The sequence below is a fragment of the Mus caroli genome, chromosome 13 (genome assembly GCF_900094665.2).
Source record: "Mus caroli chromosome 13, CAROLI_EIJ_v1.1, whole genome shotgun sequence".
Lineage (NCBI taxonomy): Eukaryota > Metazoa > Chordata > Mammalia > Rodentia > Muridae > Mus > Mus caroli.
In genome coordinates this window covers 43,522,674-43,529,740 of record NC_034582.1, presented here as the reverse complement: position 1 = coordinate 43,529,740, position 7,067 = coordinate 43,522,674, and positions in this window count along the sequence as shown.

Below are 7,067 nucleotides of genomic sequence, written 5' to 3'. Positions count from 1 at the left end.
AGAGACAACATTGGTGACCTGTTATTTATAGAATTCTGCCTTTTAGCCTACCCCTGACTGATTCTTTCTTTGTTGTCTGTCTGTCTGTCTCTCTTTCTCTCTCTCTCTCTCTCTCTCTCTCTCTCTCTCTCTCTCTCACACACACACACACACACACACACACACACACAGAGGTACACACACACAGAGAAAGAGAGTGGGAGGGGTGGGGGACAGGGGAGGGGGACAGGGGAGGGGGAGGGGGTGGGGGAGAGGGGTGCCTGACACCACATCTCTCACATTATAACCACTCTAGGGCAGGTGCTCTCAGACCTGTGTCCATGACTGGGCTTTAGGAACTCTATGACTTTTGAAATTTTACTCTGAATAAACTTTTTGGAAAATTACATGTTATTTATTCATTCTCTCAGCATGTGTTGGCCTATGCAGATAGGCACACAAGCGTGTGGACTTCCTAGAGGTCATGGACAATCTGCAGGAGTCAGTTCTCCCTCCCATGTGGGTTCAGGGATGGAACTAAGGTTCTCAGACTTGGTGGTAGACATTGAACTCACTGGGACGCCTTGCTGGCCTGTGGTGGGCACTTCTCCTCTGATCTGCAAGCAGCCCGTGGACCATGTTACATGAGGAGGTCTGGAGATGTGAGACCCATTGTGTCACACAGGGACCCCATTCTCCTCATGGTACCATTGCTCTCAGTTTTCTCTTGTTTATAATATTCCTCTGCTAGCTTGCTCCTTTACGATGAGTGGCCTGCTTACTTAGTCTTTTATCAACTTGATACAGAGTCATCTGGGAAGAGGGAACATCCATTGAGATACTATCACCGTCCGATAAGCTTGTAGGCAAACAAACCTGTAGGACATTTTCTTGATTAATAATTGATGTGAGAAGGCCCTGAGCACTGTGCAGTGCCACCTTTGCAATGCTGGTCTTGGGTTGTATAAGAGCACATGAGCAAGCCATGGGGAGCAAACGAGTGAGCTTCCCGCATGGCCCATGATTCAGTTCCTGCCTCCAGAGTCCTGCCTTCAGTTCCTGCCCTGACTTCCCTCAGTGATGGGCAGTCAACCATAAGGTAAAACAGATCTTTTCTTCCCCGTTGCTTTTGGTCTAGGGTTGACCCTGGAAAAGAAATCAACTCAGTGAGCATGCCTTCAGAAAGCCATCAGGTATCCCAGAGGAGAATCGGTCAATGCTGGGTCCAGTCAGATCAGAACAATTGCCCATCAGTGTACTGTGTGGGAGGTTCCCATTTAAATTCTCACAAACATACTGACTAGATGGCTTCCTCTCATCTCTTTGACAGGGAAACTCAGGCTCAAAAAGGCCAAGAGACTTATGCTGACACACCCATGCTGTGGCTAGACCCAAGCCCCTTTCTCCTGAAGCATGCATGACTGTACCACCCTGAGATCCCACTGGGCTGTAATATGAAGAGGCTGCTCGGGGCTCTGCTCAGGATGCTCCAAGACCATCCATTATCCTGCAGAGCCACAAATGTCATCACGTTTTACTTGGTGCTTTGAACTGGTACAAAACCAGAGGCCGCATAAAGCCATTATCAGCAATGTCCCAAAGTGCAGGAGACTGGGTTTTTTTGATCTTTGTTTCCCTGAGGCCTTTAAACAAACGGCAAGTACGAAGAACGGTTATTAAAATAAAAATGCCGTGTTCAGGAATCTGTGTTGATAATCTTGGAACCTGACTGCTTTGTGTCTTTCTGGTTTAGCAGGGACCCAAATCCCATATGCCAGGCAGGCCTCCCCAGCCGGGAGTCTAGACCATTATCTGATTATTCAAGGTAAAAAATTCACAACGGCGTCTATCACCCGGAGACATCGCGTGTTTTGTTTTTCCTGAGAATAAGTTTCTTTGGATGGACTTATCTGAGTAACCCTTCCTTCTTTCCAGCTTTGTTTGGAAGGTTGATATTCTGATCAGCAAGGAGCTGATATTTCCGCAATGAAACCAGTTTCAAATTTCACAGAAGTAAAAGCCAATTTTCCACAGGGTTTGTGAGAACACACACACATACACTCACTCTCTCTCACACACACACACACACACACACACACTCACATTCTCTTACATACAGACACACATACTCTTACACACATGTACTCTCTCACACACACTCATACACACTAACCTCTTACATACAGAGACACATACATACATACTCACAAGCACATTCTCTTATATACAGATACACACACACACACACTCACTCACATACATTTTCTTACAGGCACACAACTCTCTCACACACACCCTTTTACACACATACACTCTACAGATAGATACACACACATATTTACACACACACTTATACACATACTCACACACACATTCTCTTACATACAGACATATATACTCTCTCACACACAATCTTACATACAGACACACACACATACTCTCACACATGCACATACATTCTCTTACATACAGATACACATATATTCTCACACACTCACACATTCTCATACACACACACATATATTCTCACACACACACCACACACACACACACACACACACACACACACACACACACACAGGAATTCCTCCGTTGTATGTTTAGAGTACCTTTATTTTATCCTCTCCCTTCCCAGCTTCTTCCACCTCACCCAGGATGCTGCTCACTACAGACATAGATCATGTTTATGATCAGCTAGTTTTGCCCTTCTTCTATGATCGCCCTCTCCCTCCTGCCTTTCCTTTTTTTTTTTTTTTTTTTTTTTTTTTTNGAAGTAAACGTCAGCTTCAACTTTTTCTTTATTTTTTGTTCCCCCCCCCCCCCCCCTTTTTTTTTTTTTTTTTTTTTTTTTTTTTTTTTTTTTGTGGAAAGCTGTTCACTGCTTCTAGAAGCCCCAGCAAATGTCTCAAGAGCTGTGATGCCTCCGGCAAGTCCTTGCTCGGGTGGGTTATGAGCTTTCGAGGAGCACAAAGCCAGTGCCACTCAGTGATCTTTTTGTCAGGCTTCCCTCTCTTCCTCCCCATCCCTGTTCCAGGAGCCTATTAAATTAATGAGATAGAAGTCAGTGCTACAGCGGTCGGCGTGTTATTGGTGTAGAGCGCAGACGCTGTTACAGTGTGCCTGTTTTCTCTCCTGGGACATTTAATTTCCGCTTCTCAAATGAGCTGCGAAGCTGTGAGGCCTGGCAGTGTTCGTTCCCGGCACTCTGTGATGCAGATAATGAGGGTACTGATAGGTGCCTAGGAGACTTTGGTGGCTCCAAGCACAACCATGGTCTGATGATGCTTTATGCCAGCAGCGTCACAGTGGAGCCGCTATCATCCCTCAAGGAATGGTTCATCTTTATGTGTAATACAGCAGCTGTCACCTAAATGGCTAATGGGGAAGCAAAGTAGAACCTTTAGTGCTAGTAATCTTTGTCACTTAATAATTTTAAAGACATCAGACTTCTGTGGCTCCTGCAAGTTTGAGTGAAAGCACACTTGCCGATTTTGTGTTGTTTGTGGTGGATTAAATGTAAATTGAGAAATCCGTGGTGCTGTTCTGTGCAAACCTAATTTAGTATCATTTGAATAGCCGAGTAATTAAAATGTATTATAGGTATAAGATGCTGGGATGGTGGAGTGCCTGCGCTTAAGAGGAAGATTTATTGGGCTCGCAGCATCCACGGCAAACCTTCTACTACCACGTTAGCTAACATCTGTTGGAAAATGTCAAGATGCAGGGCAGAAGATGTGTGTGCAGAATATAGGCTTTCAGGAGTCGGAATGACAAACCAGAAACACGGGGCACTTGCAAGCTAAATTAATTAGCAATGAGACCTGCATCTGTATGGGCACATGCATGCAGGAGGGGTGTGTGTGACAACATGAAGGGGCATGGATGTGTGCACACAGGTACGTACAAACATGCATCCTTTCTAATTAACATCCAACCCCCGGAGAGAGGGAATTGAATTTTGATTGGATTTAAGGAATGTGGGGTAAGAGTAACAGGACAGTTAATACCAGCGGTTTGGGTGTTGACACTGGGCCATTAGTGTTTCCTGGCAGATTATTTTGTTTGCTTTGCCCAAGTGCACAAGATTAGAGAAGGTGATTTAGTAGGCGAGGGCACTGGATCCTGAAGGGGAGCCAAGCCTGTTTCAGTCACACCTACAACCAGACTGTGATTCTTTGGGGAGTTACTGCACCTGTGCTGGCAAAGGGTAAGAGGCAAGAGTTTTTAGAGGGCACAGGCACAGCAATTGTCCAGGGGATGAGAAATAACAGGGATGTATTATCCTCTTAAGGGATAACTCAAAGGATGTTCTGAAATCTGGAAAAAAAACATATATGTATGTTGGTATATTTATCTGTATATATACAAGTATATGTATACAAATATATATATACAAATATATACAAACATGCATATATACAAATATACATATACACTTACACATATATATATATATATATATATATATATATATATATATATATATATATATATATATACACACACACATATATATATATATATATATATATATATATATATATATATATATATATATATACACAGACATTTGGAAGACATAGCTCTCCAACACAAAGCACATTCCCAGGAGATACCAGTCAGGAGACAGTTGAGAGGTAGTCAAATGTGTATAAGATGTGTCTGAATGACAATGAACACGCATTCTTCCTGCATCCTCAAGTGGCTGGCCAGGGTTCGCTCTCACACATAAGCCTTGGTAGGAGAAAACAAAGCCCAGCAGTACAGAGGAACTAAGCACATGGGTAAAAATTGATATCTGACCTCAGTTCTGCCTTCCAGGTCACTCTGCTACCCCATTCCAAGACACTGGGTCGAATGTACGGAAAGCTAATAGGAAATCTCCAAGGCGTCATTGGTTTCCCTCGGAAGACTCAACTCGCCTGGCTGAGCTCACTTCCCAGGGGCCAGGAGTGCCCGACCTTTAGAGTGCACGTGGACCAGTACTGAGTTCAGGGCCCTGGAGCCAGCCAGCCTCCCATTCACATCTCCAAGGATACAGCAACAGCTGACTGTTTTTGAATAAATATGGAGATTTAAGTAATGTTTTTAAAAGCACCCCCTGGTTTGTGATGTCTGAGCCAAAAACAGGTATTGACACAAAGTGTTGGAAACATTCGCTAACACCTGCAGTCTGCCTCCTCTATCACGTGTCTTTCCACAAGTAAAGGAAGGAACACGAACCCAGCAATCATCGCACGGAGGGAAGAGACCAGTAACACAAGATTTTAAAATAGTTGTTTTTCTTAATATAATGGCAACATGGTAGTCGACACATTTTCAAATTAGTCTCATTCTCTTGCTATTCATTACTTTATCAATTAGCAAGAGTCCTCGGGGATTCTTATGAATGAAATCCCTAAGAGCTGTGCAAGGCCTGCTCGAACTTCGCTTTCCCCAAAGTCCATTTTGCACAGTGTGTCCTTTGTTGGGTCAGACCTTCATCTCCTTTTCGTTTCAACAGGAGACACCATGTTTGCCATTCTGAAAGTTGCCAAAAAGATGGCTTTTGGGAACGGAAGTGTGAAAGTCAGTATGACCAACACTGGCGGAGGAGCCTCACATATCTGACTCCGTCTTTCATTTATTCAAACCCAAGTCTCCACAGCACAGAACACAAAGGCAATGGCTGTAGACCCACCTCTGCAATGCGGCACATGGGGAAGGACTCGGTGCAATTCAATAAAGTATATTTAGCATATTTTCATTGCACCTAATATCAGCTGATCCACCTCTTATTAGTATAAATGGCATAGATTAGTGTCAGGCATTTTCAACAGTGAAGAAATTACAGGAGTCTGCAAGGCTCATTAGGTTCTGGCTGCATGTTAACGAGGGGCTAGGCCTTATTAATAATAAGAAGAAAAGATAAAACTAAGCTTCGGGGGGAAGGAAAAAAATCAAACCACGTTTCTTAAAACAATCCCTGGCATTGTGAAGAGGGAAGTGTGGACTGGACGATTCTTCTTGTTCCTAGTCTGCAAGGCGTTTGAGGTGATGTGCACATGGTTGGTGTGGTTACTCTTTGAAACATATGAAGATTATTCTGTTTCAGTGCCTGTCACACACATCCAGGCACTGTGCTGTTTCAAACCTGGGTGTGGCTTTCAACTTTTGCTCCTGAGCTTGATGTTGCGATGTTGGGTTCAGGTTTTGTGTTCTCGGGTGATGAGTGAGGTGAGTCCTGCCTTGGCCCAAAGAAATGACACATTCCCCTGTCTTCTCTTCCCACACAGCCTGGGGAGCTGGAGATCCTTGGTGTTAGCAGACAGACCTTGAGAAGAGAGATAAAGAGGAGACACTCTGTGGCATGATCGCTAGCTGGTCAAAGAGGGCGTTTTTCTGTTGATTCATAGAGTGCAACGTATTCTGATCAGAAATAAGACAACAACCCAGATTTTGTTCAAATGCTTGTGAGTTAATAAACCCTTGCACTAGAGAACAGGGGAAATGACAGAGTCACACTGCTCAGTGAAAATCAAAGATGTCAGCTGGACACTGCTACACAGGGCAGAGCCATGTCATAGGGTGAAGAACCGCAGGCAAAAGGAAATCCCCCAGACCCAGGAAATTCTTCAAGGTGCGTTTGAAACCAGTGGGGAGAAAAGGAAAGTATCTGCCACAGGTGTTTTAAAATTACACGGGAGCACACGTGCACATAAACACACGCACACGCACACACACACACACACACACACACACACACACACAAATGGAGGGTGAGGTTTGGTTCTTTCAAAAATAAATTTATTAGTGTTTGTGAGTATGGGCATCATGGGCATGTGTGCTTGTGGAAGACAGGGGACAGCTTGAAGGAGTTGATTCTTTCCTTCCACCATGAGGGGATAGGATATAGAACTCAGGTCCACCGGAATGGTAGCCAGTGTCCTTACCCAGTGTGCCATCCAACTGGCCCTGTTTTCAGTGTGTGTGTGTGTGTGTGTGTGTGTGTGTGTGTGTGTGTGTGTGTGTATTGGTACATGTGTGTATTGGTACGTGTGTGTGTGTGCATTTATCTGTATGTGCTGGTGTGGAGGCCTCTAGTGTCT